Source organism: Hemitrygon akajei, chromosome 1, assembly GCF_048418815.1.
Source record: "Hemitrygon akajei chromosome 1, sHemAka1.3, whole genome shotgun sequence".
Lineage (NCBI taxonomy): Eukaryota > Metazoa > Chordata > Chondrichthyes > Myliobatiformes > Dasyatidae > Hemitrygon > Hemitrygon akajei.
In genome coordinates, this window is record NC_133124.1 from 116523285 (window position 1) to 116540334 (window position 17050).

At 42.5% G+C, this 17050-nt stretch overlaps 1 protein-coding gene across 2 annotated transcripts in view; it reads right to left on the reverse strand.

Annotated features, from left to right (window-relative positions):
- Positions 1-17050, reverse strand: part of LOC140730335 (myelin basic protein-like) — a 177423-nt gene that overhangs the window by 51077 nt on the left and 109296 nt on the right. The gene's annotated exons all lie outside the window — the stretch shown is intronic.

The following is a 17050-nucleotide window of genomic DNA, read 5'->3' on the forward strand; positions in this document are numbered from 1 at the left end:
CCTCAATGTACCTGTGCTGGGAGGGTCTGTTTCCAAGCTGAAATTACTCTTTGAAGCTACAGCACCCTGCTATTGGAATACAATTGTCACATCTACTGTAATACAGTGACAAGTTTGTCTTGCACACTGTTCATACATATCAGATCTTAAAAACAGTGCACTGAGGCAGAACTAGCCAAAACAATAACAATGCAGCATCAAGTGTGTCAGCTACAGAGAAGGTGCAGGGCAGGTAAACAAAGTGCAAGATCAAACAGAGACCAGGTCTAGAAAGACCATCATATTAGGAAACTATTTAATAGCCATTTAACAGTGGGGTAGAAGCTGTCCACAAGCCTGGTGGAATGTGCTTTTAGGCTTTTGCATCTGACATTTATTTAATGTGACAGAATCAGCTGCCTTCTACATAATGCTCTTAATACATGCAGCATGTATTTAAACTGATAGCCCAAAAAAAGACCTGCAGTGTAATATTACAGTGCCAGGAACCTGGGTTCAATTCTACTATTGTATGTTAGGAGTTTGAATGATCTCCGTGAATGGCAGGTGCTCTGCTTACTCGCACATTACAAAGGTGTATGGGTTAGTGAGTTAATTGGGTGGTGCAGGCTTGCTCGACTGGAAGAGCCCGTTACTGTATCCAAATCTAAAGCAAACCTTCGATTGAATTTGCTCTTGGCAACACTTCCATTCCACCGCGTGGACAATGCCCATATTGTAATTCCCTCCGTCCTCCCACTTGCCCAGCATTACGACAGAAACCAGATGGAATCTAATCCTGAAAATCAAGACTGCAGACGCTGGAAATCTGAAATACGAACAGAAAATGCTGGAAATACCTCAGGTCAGGCCACATCTGTGGGAAAAGATACAGAGCTAAGGTTTCAGATTGAAAACCCTTTTTCAGATCTGGGCAGCAGACAAAAGAACCTTGATGAACTGTAGGGAGAATGGGGAAGGGGGAAGTCGCTGACTGACGAGCATTTTGTAACTACTACATTCTTTCATCTATGTTCTCACCCTTCTAACTGTTCCTATTCAATGATCAGATAACCTTGTTATTCCGTGGTCACCCTGGTTTTAGCCTATCCCAGAATCCATTGACGAGTGAGACAGGGAGCTAGGCTCAAAGCACTGATGCAAATCCTTTAATGGCCAAATAGCTCCTGAATCATGTGAGATGATGTGTTTCGCTTCTAAGGAATTAACAATGAAAATTGTAGGTTCCCTTCAATGGTCCCCCTTTTAGTCCACAGTAAGTAAACAATGTTGGGGTGATGGGGAACCTATAAACTTCATCATTACCTTATTAGCCAAAAATACTGTCCGAGGAGATCGCTCTGCAATGGAGAGGAAAAGACCTGCTGCTGGGCCCGGATAATGGTACCCAGGTTTTCTACATTTTGGATATGGACTTGGACTATAGACTCCCTCCCCCACCCCCCATGTTATAGTTTTTTTAATATATATTCTGTTTTTTTGTCTGATCCTTCCCATTTTTGTGCACAGGGGAGGGGGATCTGTGGGTCGATGTGCCTGTTCTGTTTCTGAGCAGGGAGGAGCGATTTGGGGGTTGATGATCATACTGCTGTTCTTTTCTTTTTTCTCTTGGATTTGTGGCTATCTGGAGAAAAAAGAATTTCAAAGTTCTATACTTTAATAAAATGAGCCTTTGAACATCTCTGATAACAAGTGAATAGGCAAATCGAGCCCAGAAGTACCTGTTCATTCCCCAATGCGAAAGCTGCATTAAACAATATACAAATTGAGGTTTGTATACAATGTGTGCATTAAGTGGGGCTCCAGTTTCAGAGCAAAGTTCTTTAAATTGCAATACAGAGTGACAGTGAATACTGTACTTTTTCAGTCCGAATTCTACCCAGCTTGACCACACTCTTCCACACAATAAGCCACCCACACATCACCCGTTCTTTATGTTTTCTCAGTTTGTACTTCATGATACCAACTGCTATTACAATCTTAACTGCACCCCGAGGGCAAGCTTCACCTTATAAAGTTATAAACCGTGAAAGTAGGCCCTTTGACCCAGCTGGTCCATGTCAACCAAGAATCCCATGCAAGTTAGCACCATTTGCCCATTTTTCCCTAAATATTTCCCATCTACAGTATGTACCTGTCCGAGTGCCTTTTAAATGGTGTTAATGTACCTGCCTCAATAACTGCCTCCAGCTCATTCCATATACGGTCTACCCCTGGATGAGAATGCTGCACCTCCGGTTCCTATTAAATCTCTCCCCTAGTCTCCAATCCCCCAACGCAGAGACCAAGATTGGGCATGTTCACCCTATCTGTGCCACGCATGTTATACACCTCTAGAAGATCACCCCTCAGTCTCCTAGTGTTGCGATTGCAGTCCCAATCATTTAACTTCTGACATAGCAAAGGGACAAAGTCATTTATAACGTACATTTCTAGTGGACAGTCTGCATCTGATGCTGTGTGCCTTTGATGCTGCAAGTAAAATTTTCATTGCACCTGTGCACGTCAGTAAACTTAACTTTAATTTTGCGCAGAGCATTCTGTGAAGACTGTCCTCCTGATACACCAATAACTTATGCTTTAAACTTGTACTTGCAGACTCATTCACAGTGAAACGCATTATTGTAGTCTCTGAGGGAACGCCAAGCAAAAGGAACACGATTTGGATCCCTGGAGCATCTTCCCTGCAGAGGTTAATTAGCCATAATTGAAGACAAAAACATCCTTTTCTTTAACAACAGAGCTCCCAAGACTGTTCCAGAATTAGGTTAATAGGCTTCCTTTCAGAGTCAACAAACTGAAGAAAGTCAGCTAACCAGACTGTAAGCCAAGCCATTTATTTTGGCTAGATGAATCAGATTTGATATCACTGAATTAAATGATGTGAAATCTGTTGATTTGCAGCAATAGTTACTATAAATTACAAAGATACATACTGAATTAAAAGGAATAATGAGGTAGTATTTAAAGCCTATTCAGAAATCTAATGGTAGAAGGGAAGAAGCTGATTCTGAATTGAGTGTAGGTTTTCAGACTCCTGTAGTAGTTACGAAAAGATGGCACGTTAGCTTGTTGGCAGTATGAAGATTTCAAACATCAGTGGAAAGATTTCAACAGGGAAATTATTCTATGTTTAAAATAAAACACAGATCACAATTAGCTCTGGAGATGTCTGCTGAATATGGACCTCTACGCTGCAGGTGGTGAGTTCAAAGCCCACCCCAAAGATCCGAGTGCATGAGGCTCCATTAACTCAGTTGAGGGACTCGGGCTCTCAACAGTGTGGTTCCTCAAGTGAGATACGAAGTGAGAATCTACCTGCTCTCATTAAATGGAAGATCACATGGCATACTTGGGGGAAAAAACAAGAAAGCTTCCCCCCTTCATGTTCTAGTCAATATCTTTGTCTCAAAGTTAAAAAAAAAATCATTTTCACAATTAGTGGGAAATTGCAGGACACAAAATGGCTTGTACTATAACATCTTAAAATTACAACTAAATTTAATAAACAGTAAAGGCATTCTAAGTTATTTCACAAGGTGTTATATAAAAACAATTAACTATTTTTAAGCACATTTTTCACAATGTTTTTTGAAGAAATAATGGCAACAAACTTCTGAAAAGTATTGCGCAAATTTATCATTAGAATTGAAGATATGTCGATGGTTCCGGTGACGTCATCGTCGAGAATGGCAGCTTAAGTCACTAGCTCCTCCGGAAAAACGCGTATTAAGCCCCGTTACTCCATCAAATATAATATTTTTCAAAAAATATTTGAACTGAAAAGAGGGGAAAGAATGGGGAAAAGGAACGGAAATAAAAAAAGCGACACTGCGGAGCCTGCGTCCGAGAGGAGTGCAGCGAGCGGCTCTCCGACCCGAACGCGTGCGAGCGAGGCGGCCGCCGGGCCTCATTCAGGCGAAGCGGCGAATATTTTTGAAATCCTGAAAGAAATAATGGAAGTCTAGAAAGAAATAAAGCAGCAGCTCCGGGATATTAAGACAGAGCTCGCCAGCGTTAATCAAAAAATAGCGGTGGCAGAGACTCGAATTGAGAAGGTGGAAGATCGCATTCAAAACGTGGAACGGATACTGAGTAAGACAATAACAATAATACATCACCAAGAAGGTAAACTGCTTGACCTGGAGGGAAGTTCTTTCTTTTCTTTTTCAATCTTTTTATTATTATTATTATTAATATCAACATAATAGGATTAATACATAGATAATGGGATTACAAACATACACATTTCAACTGAACATGAAAGAATACATAAGCAATAGTTACAATATAAATGAGTCTTCCCAAATCATGGACGATACAAGTAACATATAAACAAAGCAAACCTAGGTATATCATAATATATATTTAAAACAAACAGAAAAGAGAAAAAGAAAAATATGCAAGAACAACTAATCTAACAATCTAACAACTAATAAGGAAAAAAACAAAAAAAGAAAAAAGGGGAAAAAAATAAAAAAGGGCTGTTTATAATATCTAACAAAAATACAAAATCATCAGTGTCATCAACTCCGATCCTCTCAACATATGTAAAATCAAAACTGGAAAAACAAATAGGCTTGGAACAGGGTCACATTACATCATATGAAAATATTGAATAAATGGTCTCCATATCTTTTCAAATTTAATAGAAGTATCAAATACAACACTTCTAATTTTTTCTAAATTTAGACATAACATAGTTTGAGAAAACCAATGAAATACGGTAGGAGGATTAATTTCTTTCCAATTCAACAAAATAGATCTTCTAGCCATTAATGTAAGAAATGCAATCATTCGACAAGCAGAAGAGGATAAATGGCAGAGGGAAGTTCACGACGGAAAAATATCACAATCTACAATGTTCCCGAAGGAGCGGAGGGCTCGTCTATGACGGAGTTTGTCGAAAAGCTACTACGGGATGCGCTGGATCTTCCCTCGGTTATGGAGCTGGAAATCGAGAGGACGCACCACGTGCTGGTTCCGAAACCTACCCAGGACAGAAAGCCACGCTCTATAATAATTAAATTCCTTCGGTACAGCACCAAGACACAAATTCTACAAAGGGCCTGGGGTAAGAAGAGAGTGTTTTTCGACGATAAATTAATATATTTCAACCAAGATTACCCCCCCCCCCGTGGTCCTGCAGAAAAGCAAAGAATACTCTGAAGTAGAGCGAGTACTAAAGCAAAATAAGATTAGATTTCAAACTCCGTACCCTGCTAAACTTCGAGTGTTTTATGACAACGGGACGCGGTTGTACCAGACGGTGGAAGAGGCGACTACAGACATGAAGGCCAGAGGTTTGCCCGTCAGTGTCATCAAAATGAGGAAAAGCCTGACTGAGGAACTGTCCTGCTCCGCTTGGGAAATAGTGTGAGAATCGAGAAGGCAGGAGACGGGTGGAGGCCGAGAGAAATATATCAGGAAGAGACTGGAAGTTTCCCAGAGACAGTCCTCACCCCCTTCAGAAGAGCCATAAGGTTTAGCTAACTTTAAAAATGTTGAGAAGCTAAATGAAAGCAAAAGTACATGGTGATATACCTATCTCGAGAAATACTGATTATAATGTGGATTTTATATTACTTAGTTGTTATTCTTTATTTGCTCACTTACTCCTTTTTCCCCTCAACTCACAAGTAGGAAGGGGTTATCCCCCACAGCTAGACATTTCCTCTAGCTCAACGCAGGGTCATCTACTAGTGACCTCAGCCTTGGAATCACACATTCATTGCCATTTTTGTCATTATCTGCGTTTCTTGGTTCGTATTTGTTCAGGGAGTAGATCGATTAAGTTTTATTCTAATTTCAATGATACATTGACAGATAAATACAGATGGCTAAGGTCAAGGTAAAATTCATTTCTTTTAATGTCAATGGGCTATTAAATCCAATCAAACGTAAGAGAATTTTATCCAATTTGGAACAATTTGATTCATACTGGGAAAAATAGTTTAACCGAATAATGCCTCATAGGCCTGACTTTATTCTCACAAATCAATGAATCTGTTGTAAAAACAAAAGATCACTCCCTATTTGTACATAGTTCTTCCCTTTTGCTTGTTTTTTCTCTCCACTCTTTTCTATAAGTGTGTACCTCAGATAAATACTTTGTGGAGATTTGTGATATATATGACTATATGATATATAAGTACAATGTCTGAAATACATCTTATGGAAATGTTTGCTTGATGATGAACTTCAATAAAAAAAATTACAAAAAAAAAATTGAAGATATGTCAAAACCCTGAAGAATGAATATTTCCATCCCACCAAGATATCATCCACATGGAATAAAAAATAAATCAAGACTTGTGAAAGTGCACAGGTTTGTTATGTCAAGTCTCTGGCTACTAACCCATTGACCTTTCCTCACTGCACCTACTTTACTCAACCCTAGAGATGAATGTGTAGAAGATCAAGGGAAACTATAGTTGCTACCTACATATGATCAGCACCGTCAAGGGAAGCCCCCTTCCCCAAACTCTCTGGAAGTTGATCCCACCCTTGTAGGTTCAGGAATGGAGCTTACTAGGTAGTGCAGGTGATTTGGAATGGAATAGCCAACATTAACCTACTGAAATGGTGTTGAGTCTGAGGGTTATTCAGAAAAATGGAATACAAGGGAGCTGCTGGAAACTTGCAAAGTCCTGGCATGGAGCCCGATCTTACTGGGATCCCAAAGAACCTAGCCAAGGCACCAGTTTTGCTGGGATCCCATTGGAGTTCAACCATTCTGGGATCCTGCAGAACCCAGCCTTACTGGGATCCTATCAGTAAGATTGACCTACCACAGTTAGATGAGACAAATACAAGCTTGTTTGGGCAAAGTCGTGGCCAGTGGACTCTGTGCAGCAAGACCTCGCTCAATGTTACTGAGACACTAAAAACAAGAGAAAATCTGCAGATGCTGGAAATCCGAGCAACACACCCAAAGTTCTGGAGGAACTCAATATAGGCCAGACAGCATCTATGGAAAAAAGCACAGTCAACTTTATGGGCAGAAACCCTTCAAGTGTCCTGCCAAAGGGTTTCGCTCTGAAACGTTGACTGTACTTTTTCCCCATAGGTGCTGCCTGGCCTGTTGAGTTCCTCCAGCATTGTGTGTGTGTTTCTGAGAGACTTTTCATCAACTTCAAATGAAACTAAATTACAGAAGTGAAGTTCAATGCACACTATGGGCCAGATTGGCCAATTAGTTCACTTGACAAAGAACAAAATTCCGATCTGTGACTCTCAAACCTTCTCTGCTTGTCTGGTAGCTAGTGGAACAGCTGGAGTTACCAAGACCCAGATGAGATGGCAAAATAGATAATACACTCGCAAAGACCAATGGTACAATATTCTACACTCCTCTTTGGTCTATACAATAGCTGTTCCCTCAGGCATTAAGCTGACCAAAGCAAATGTAATTACAAAACTTGAGAAAATTTTAATCAATTAATTTCATTTAGTCTGATTACCAGCTACAAACTGAACTGATTAGAAATAATGTAATTTTCAATAAAGGGTCAAACTCCATAAAAGTAGGACAAGGTCAGTTAGAGTCACATTAATTATGACTGTGAGACTGAGCTCGACTTTTATCTGTAATTAATAATGAATTCCTAGTATCATAAACTGAAGAGCTTTGATTGATTTGGGCTTCATTATTTTTATTTAGAACAGGCCCTTACAGCCCAATGAGCCCGCACCAGCCAATCACATCCATGTGGCCAATTAATCTACTAACCCGTGTATTTTTGGAATATGGAAGGAAATCCAGGCGATTACAGGGAGAACATGCAAACTCCTTAGACTCAGAGGCAGAAATTGAACCTCGATTGCTGTCGCTACAATAGCATTACACTATCTGCTACATCTTGAGGATTTAGAAGTTAAAGCCTGTCCCGAGTTCATCAGACTTATGCCGGTTATGCAGATTTATGTTTATGCCGGTTTCCGTGGTGTGAAACAACTGAGAGTATGAGACTCTTCCACCTCCCCTCCCCTGCCCTGGATAGGGCACCAGTCTGTCGCAAGGTTAGCCCCCAGTATTTTGCCAGTACCCATTTTCAGCTGGGTGGACTAGAGCAGTGTGTTAAGTGCCTTGCTCAAGGACACAACACGCTGCCTCAACTGAGGCTCGAACTCATGACCTTCAGATTGCTAGTCCAACACCTTAACCACTTGGCCATGTGCCACATTCTTGAGAATTACTTCAAAGATTAAAGTACGTTATTTATCACAGTATACAGCCCTAAGATTAATCCTTCTCAGTCACAAAACAAAGAACCACAGAACCGGCTTGTTCAAATAAAAATATCAAGTATCAAAACCCCTCCCCACACATGCAAAACAAAACTGGAATACAAAACAGAAAATCAAAAGGCATATTTCAGTTCGGTGATCATCACTGCAGGCCACCCCGACTGAAAAATACAGTAAAAAGAGCGACCATAACTAGAGCACATAGAAACTGAATTAGAGTCCACATCTACTTATGGCTAACAATGATCAGATTACAATAAAGACAGAAGAGATTCATAAATCTAATAATGTAATGAGATAAAAACCAAGTGCAGCATCCGTGGAGAAAGACTGGTGACCTCTTACACTTGTGGGGGAGGTGGGGCAAGAACTGGCTAATCAGAGGTGGTACTTAATTTGAAGTTTAAACTGGATAGGGGAGTACTGAGAGTCATTTTTCAGCATTCAGCCGCAGATGCTTGGCTATAAATCACACCCCTGGGAGACAGCAAGCAGTGAAGCAGGGTTTCTGATGAGTAGAAAGCATTCATGTGTTCATGGGATTAAAATAAAACAAATGTGATTTCATTTACTTTTATATAGGATGTTAATATAACAATAATGCAATGGGATGAGCTCAATTAGCAGAACATAACACAGGGAACCGGACAAAGTATTTATTCATACAGTACTATTAAGCCATTGTACTGTTACAATGGCTCATAATATAACAGCCATAACATTTTACTTTATAAAAGAAAAGACTGCAGATGCTAAAAGTCTGAAGGAGCAAGGATGTAATTCGGTGCCTCTCCCACTTGCCTTGCATGCATTGCAAAACAGGACATCTACTTGCTATCCCCTGCCTTCCACTTTGAAGGTAAAGAACTCTATTTTTGAGATCATAAAGTCTGCAGATGCTGGAAATCCAAATCAACATACACAAAATGCTGGCAGAACTCAGCAGGTCAGCCAGTACCTATAGACAAGAATAAACAGTCAATGGTTTGGGCTGAAATCCTCCTTCAGAACCAAAAAGGAAGGGGAAGGTGCCAGAATAACACGGTTTGGGGGGGGGGGGGGCAGGAGAAGAAGCTAGCTGGAAGGTGATAGGTGGAGCCAGGTCAGTGTTGCCAACAAATACTGACCAATTCTTAAATTGCTCCCAGGTGATAGTGACCTGTCCTCTTGAAACAGTGCAGCCCATATGCTCCTACCGCATGTATGGATGGTGGCTCAGCTGCAAAGGCCATTTTAATGGGCAGGTCGGTATAGAAACACAGAAGACCTACAGCACAATACAGGCCCTTCGGCCCACAATCTTGTGCAGAACATGTCCTTACTGTAGAAATTACCCAGGGTTACCCATAGCCCTCTGTTTTTCTAAGTACCATGCACCTATCCAGGAGTCTTTTAAAAGACCCCATCGTATCTGCCTCCACCACCGTCACCAGCAGCCCATTCCACGCACTCACCACTCTCTGCGTAAAAATACTTACTCCTGACATCTCCTCTGTACCTACTCCCAAGCAGCTTAAAACTGTGCCCTCTCATGTTAGCCATTTCAGCCCTGGGAAATCGCCTCTGACTATCCACACGATCAATGCCTCTCATCATCTCATACACCTCTATTAGGTCACCTCTCATCCTCTGTCACTCCAAGGAGAAAAGGCTGAGTTCACTCAACCTATTCTCATAAAGCATGCTTCCCAATCCAGGCAACATCCTTGTAAATCTCCTCTGCACCCTTTCTATGGTTTCATAGAACATAGAATAGTACAACACAGTACAGGCCCTTTGGTCCACAATGTTGTGCCAACCCTTAAACCCTGCCTCCCATATAACCCCCACCTTAAATTCCTCCATATACCTGTCTAGTAGTCCACATCCTTCCTGTAGTGAGGCGACCAGAATTGAACACGTACTCCAAGTGGGGTCTGACCAGGGTCCTATATAGTTGCAACATTATCTTTCAGCTCCTAAACTCAGTCCCATAGTTGATGAAGGCCAATGCACTGTATGCCTTCTTAACCACACATTCAACCTGTTTAGCAGCTTTGAGTGTCCTATAGACATTGGACCCCAAGATCCCTCTGATCCTCCACAATGCCAAGACTCTTACCATTAATACTATATTCTGCCATCATATTTGACCTACCAAAATGAACCACTTCACATTTCAAATAACTGAAAGGAAAGATACTAAGAGATTTGAAAGTAGTGGGGGGAGGGGGAAATGCAAAATGATAGTAGAAGACTGGAGGGGATGGGATGAAGCCAAGAGCTGGAAAGGTGATTGGCAAAAGTGATACAGAGCTGCAGCAGGGAAAGGGACACACTTATCTGGGTTGAACTCCAACTGACACTTCTCAGCCCAGTTTTGCATCCTATCAATGTCCCGTTGTAATCTCTGACAGCCCTCCACACTATCCACAACACCCCTGACCTTTGTGTCATCAGCAAACTTACTAACACACCCTTACACTTCTTCATCCAGGTCATTTATAAAAATGACAAAGAGTAGGGGTCCCAGAACAGATCCCTGAGGCACACCACTGGTCACTGACCTCCATGCAGAATATGACCCATCTACAACCACTCTTTGCCTTCTGTGGGCAAGCCAGTTCTGAATCTACAAAGCAATGTCCCCTTGGATCCCATGCCTCCTTACTTTCTCAATAAGCCTTGCATGGGGTACCTTATCAAATGCCTCGCTGAAATCCATATACACTATATCAACTGCTCTACCTTCATCAATGTGTTTAGGCACATCCTCAAAAAATTCAGTCAGGCTCGTAAGGCGCGACCTGCCTTTGACAAAGCCATGCTGACTATTCCTAATCATATTATGTCTCTCCAAATGTTCATAAATCCTGCCTCAGGATCTTTTCCATCAACTTACCAACCACTGAGGTAAGACTCACTGGTCTATAATTTCCTGGGCTATCTCTGCTCCCCTTCTCGAATAAGGGAACAACATTCGCAAGCCTCCAATCCTTCGGAACCTCTCCCATCCCCATTGATAATGCAAAGATCATTGCCAGAGGCTCAGTAATTTCCTCTCTCACCTCTCACAGTAGCCTGGGGTACATCTTATCCAGTACCGGTGACTTATCCAACTTGACACTTTCCAAAAGCTCCAGCACATCCTCTTTCTTAATATCTATATGCTCAAGCTTTTCAGTCCACTGTAAGTCATCCCTACAATTGCCAATATCTTTTCGTAATGAATACTTTGCTTCAGTATTCACCAAGTACCTCTGCTATCTCCTCCGGTTCCATACACACTTTTCGACTGTCACACTTGATTGGACTCTTTCTCTCACATGTTATCCTCTTGCTCTTCACATACCTGTAGAATGCCTTGGTGTTTTCCTGAATCCTGTTCACCAAGGCCTTCTCATGGCCCCTTCTGACTCTCCTAATTTCATTCTTAAGCTCCTTCCTGATAATCATCTAGATCTCTAACATTACCTAGTATTTTGAACCTTCTGTAAGCTCTTCTTTTCTTCTTGACTAGATTTACAACAGCCTTTGTACGCCACAGTTCCAGTACCCTACCAACCTTTCCGTCTCATCGGAACGTACCTACGCAGAACTCCACGCAAATATCCCCTGAACATTTGCCTCATTTTTGCTGTACATTTCACTGAGAACATCTGTTCCCAATTTATTCTTTCAAGTTCCTTGTCTGTTCCTACCCCTCTCCAGTGCTATGGTAAATGAGATAGAATTAATTGTGATCAGTCTCCAAAATGCTCTCCCACTGAGAGACCTGACACCTGACCAGCTTCATTTCCCAATACCAGATCAAGTACAGCCTCTCCTCTTGTAGGCTTATCTACATATTGTGTCAAGAAACCTTCCTGAACACTGATAACAAACTCCACTCCATCTAAACCCCTTGCTCTCGAGAGATGCCAATCAACGTTTGGGAAACTAAAATCTCCCATCATGACAATCTTGTTATTATTACACCTTTCCAGAATCTGTCTCCCTTTCTGCTGCTCAATGTCCCTGTTACAATTGGCTGATCTATAAAAAAAACACCCAGTGGAGTTATTGACCCCTTCCTGTTTCTAACCTCCACTCACAGAGACTCCATAGACAATCTCTCCATGAGGTCCACCTGTTCTGCAGCCATGACACCATCTCTGATCAGCAGTGCTGCGTCCCCACCTCTTTTGCCTCCCTCCCTGCCCTTTCTGAAACATATAAAGCCTGGCACTTGAAGTAACCATTCCTGTCCCTGAACCATCCAAGTCTCTGTAATGGCCACAGCATCATAGCTCCAAGTGCTGATCCACGCTCCAAGCTCATCTGCTTTGTTCATAATACTCCTTGCATTAAAATAGACACATCTCAAACCATCGGTCTGAGCGCGTCCCTTCTCTATCACCTGCCTATCTTCTCACTCGCACTGCCTACAAGCTTTCTCTATTTGTGAGCCAACTGCCCCTTCCTCCATCTTTTCAGTTTGGTTCCCACCCTCCCAGCAATTCTAGTTTAAACTTTCCCCAATAACCATAGCAGACCTCCCTGCCAGGATATTGGTTCCCCTTGGATTCAAATGCAACCCGTCCTTTTCGTACAGGTCACGCCTGCCGCAAAAGAGGTCCTAATAATCCAGAAATCTGAATCCCTGCCCCCTGCTCCAATCCCTCAGCCTCGCATTTATCCTCCACCTCACTCTTTCCTATACTCACTGTCGCATGGCACAGGCAATAACCCTGAGATTACAACCTTCGTGGTCCTGCTTCTCTACTTCCTTCCTAACTCCCTGTAGTCTGTTTTCAGGACCTCTTCCCTTTTCCTACCCATGTCATTGGTACCAATAGGTACCACAACCTCTGGCTGTTCTTCCCACTTCAGGATATCGTGGACTCAATCAGAAACATCTCAGACCTTAGCATCCGGGAGGCAAACTAACATCCGTGTTTCTTTCCTGTGTCCAGCAAATCATCTGTCTGACCCCCTAACTATAGAGTCCCCTATCACTGCTGCCATCCTCTTCCTTTCCCTACCCTTCTGAGCCACAGGGCCAGACTCTGTGCCAGGGGCGTGGCCACTGTTGCTTCCCCCAGGTAGGCTGTACCCCCCAACAGTACTCAAACAGGAGTACTTATTGTTAAGGAGGACAGCCATATGAGTACTTTCTAGTATCTGACTCCTGTCCTTCCCTCTCCTGTCTGCTGAAACCCCAGTGTGACTACCTGCCTATAGCTCCTCTCTATCACCTCCTCATTCTCCCTGACCAGATGAAGGTCACTGAGCTGCATTTCCAGTTCCCTAACCTGGTCCTCAAGGAGCTGCAGCTCAACACACCTGGCGTGGATGTAGCTGTCCAGGAGGCTGGGAGTTTCCAGGACTTTCCACATCTGACACCCAGTACAGTACACCGGCCTCACAGACATACTTCCTGTTTCTATTCTATACAGGCAACCTACCTCGCCTCGACCCGCTATTGCCAAAGCCCCATGGAGCCAAAGCCCTGCTACTCTGTCTCCCTCTACTCTAACACCCGCTCTACAAAGCTGTCTCCTTTTAAACTCTTCTCGCTGTTCAAACTGCCTGTCTACACGCTTGCGCAGTCGTGCCTCGATCAAAACCCACTATGTATGTTGGAACACTAGGCTTTTTCATTTAATTGAGTAAAGGGACAAATTTTTAATGGACCTTGGTGGGATCTGTAACCCTTTGAAGCATTAGTTAAGCCTTGGGCTCAGCATTTCAATAACATGGACAATATACCATAGTGTAAAAAGTAGAACTGAAGGGAATATAGAGGAGCACCATTGGACCAATTCCATTGAGACTATGATGCCATTCAATCAAGCCTGCATTATTTTTTCCTTTCAAACCCATTCTCCTGCCTACCCCCATGCCCACCAAGAACCCTTAACCATGTTGCCAAATGAGAACTGATCAAACTCTGCCTTAAACATACCCAATGAGCTGACCTCCACAGTGCTCTGTGGCAATGAATTACACAAGCTCACCATGCTTTGGCTGAAGAAATTCCTTATTTAGGTTCTAAAGAGACTTCCCATTATTCTGAGATGGTGTCCTTGGATCCTAGGCTCTCCAACTAATGGAAACATTACTTAGAATAAAACAGGAGTACAACTTCCTAACAGGGATTTCATATAGCTAAGATTAAGGGTCTTGACTCAAAACACCAACTTTCCTAGCAACACACACACCATTACTGGAGGAACCCTGCAAGTCAGGCAGCATCTATGGAGATGAATGGAGATTATATTTCAGGCAAGATCCTTCTTCAGGATTGGAAAGGAAGGGGGAAGATGCCAGAATAACAAGGTGGGGGGGGGGGGTGGGGAAGAAGGGCATGAGGATAGCTAGAAGGTGATAGGTGAAGCTAGGCCAGTAGGATAGGCAAAGGGCTGGAAAGAAAGGAATCTGATGGGTGAAGAGAGTGGACCATAGGAGAAAGGAAAGGAGGATGGAACCTGAGGGAAGGGTGATGACAGGTGAGAAGAGGGAAAAGGCTACAGTGGGGAATCAAAGGGGGACGGTGGGAGGGATTTTTTTTTTAAACTAGAAGAAATTGCTGCTCATGCCAACAGGTTGGAGGCTACCCAGACAGAATACAAGGTGTTGCTCCTCCACCCTGCGGGTGGCCTTATTGTGACACAAGAGGCCATGGACCGACATGTTGAAAAAGGAATGAGAATCAGAATTAAAACGTTTGGCTACTGGGTAGTTCTGCTTATGCTGTATGGAGTGGAGGACTTCGGCAAAGCAGACCCCAGTTTACTACAGGTCTCACCAACAGAGTCGCAGGCAAAGTGTTGCCTCGGCTGGAAGGACTATTTTGGACCCTGAATGGAGGTGATGGAGGAGCTGAATGGGCAGGTGTAACATTTTGGCTGCATGCAGGGATTAGTGCTGGGAGGGAGATGAATAGATGTGGGAACTATTTCCCTACAGAGATGTGGCTTGACCCTCTGACTTCCCCCATACTTCATGTGTTCCTCCAGATCTTAAAAACATAGGCATGTAGAAATATACACATCTAACCTTTGCTGTTGAAGAGCAGAAAGAGTTAAAAAAAAAACATTTGAAACTATATCCCCCTAAACTATAAAAACTAGTGACAAGGCCTATGCAAAAGAGCACTACTCCACTGGGACATTGGAAGAAGGGTCCTGTGAATTTGCATCTGATGAAAAATAACGGGTTAGTCATTTAAGGGAAAAGCAAAATTCTTCTCTTGCGTGTCCATTAATTTTCCTTTGAGAAAGGGCAGTGGAAGTGGTATCTGAAAAGTTTTAGGGCAGATGTAGATAGGTTTTTGATAAGCAAGAGGGTGAAAGATTATTGAAGGTAGATGGGATTGTGAAACCCAGGCCATAAAGTCTTGATTTTATTAAATGGCAGAACAAGCTTGAGGGGCTCCTATATATGTTAACGGTTAGCTCCACAAACAATCGATAATTCCATTCCTCGCACAAATGCTGCTTAATCCACTAATATCTTCCAGCAGATTGCTTGCTGCTCCGAATTCTAGCATCTGCAGTCTCATTATGTCAGCAACTTGCCCCTAAAAAAACAATCAAGCAGCTGGAAGAACCCAGAAGGTCAATAATCTGTGGAGGGAGATGGACATTCAACATTTTGGGTTGAGACCCTTCAGCTGGGCTTGGGGTTGCTGAGGTAGAGAAAAAAAAAAGTGGGTTAGTCTATTCCCATTATTTATGAAAAGTGCCAATGCACTATGTGTCAGTGCATTGACTTTTGTTACTGGAGTTTGGTTCCATCGGTCATTGATATTTTGTTACTTGTACTTTCGTAATCTGCACAAAAGCAGGCCATTCAGTCCATTGGGTCCATGCTGGCTCTCAGCCTTCTCACCAGACCCATTCTTTAGGTTCTTATAATCTTGGATCTCTTTTAGCACAGGAAAAGAAACATTTTCTCCCGTTTCCACTCAGAAGCAGATCTACTTTGCAATGAAGCTAGAGAGAATCTTTCTGTTTCCAGTGATGAGGTAACGTCAAATACACCAAAGCCTCGTGGTTTCTGGTAAAATTGTACCTAAGAGACCATGTGATGGTAATTCTCAATTAACAAGCAAACACTGGTGATTATAGGTTTATTTTTAGAGGTGTAAAGTTAGATTGCTGCATAATTGAAAACAAGCTCCCAAAGGAACTGCTGTGCAAACCCTCTCCATATAAATAGCCAAAGTGCGTCACATGCACGGTTATTAAAAGTCGAGAACCACTAAATCAAATAAAACTCCAGCCCTCAGAGGAGGAAATAAATCCAAGAACTAAGTGAGTGATTCAAATTGTCAGGTTTCTAGTATCAAACCCAAAATTGCACAGAAAAAAATTGCCAGGAATAGAATGTGACTCATATGCTAAAAAGACTGGGATTCATGGAGTTATACAGCACAGGAACAAGTCCTTGAGCTCAACTTGTTCAGGCTGACCAAGAAGCCTATCTGAGCTCTGCCCATTTGGCTGTGTTTGCCCAAATGTCTTTTAAATGTTGGAATCACACCTGCCTCTACCACATCCTCTAACGGCTTGTTCCATATTCCCATTGCCTTTTGTGAGTAATTTGCTCCTCAGATTGCCTTTAAATCTTTCCCCTTTCACTTTAAGCCTGCCCCCTCTAGTTTTTGACCCTCTATCTTGGGAAAAAGACCTGCTATGCCCTACATGATTTTATAAACTTCTACAAGGTCATGCTCCAGGGTAAACAGTTCTAACCTATCCAATCTCTCCTTATAATCTCAAGCTTTCCAATCCCAGCACCATCCTTTGGAATCACCTCTGCACGCTCTGTTGCG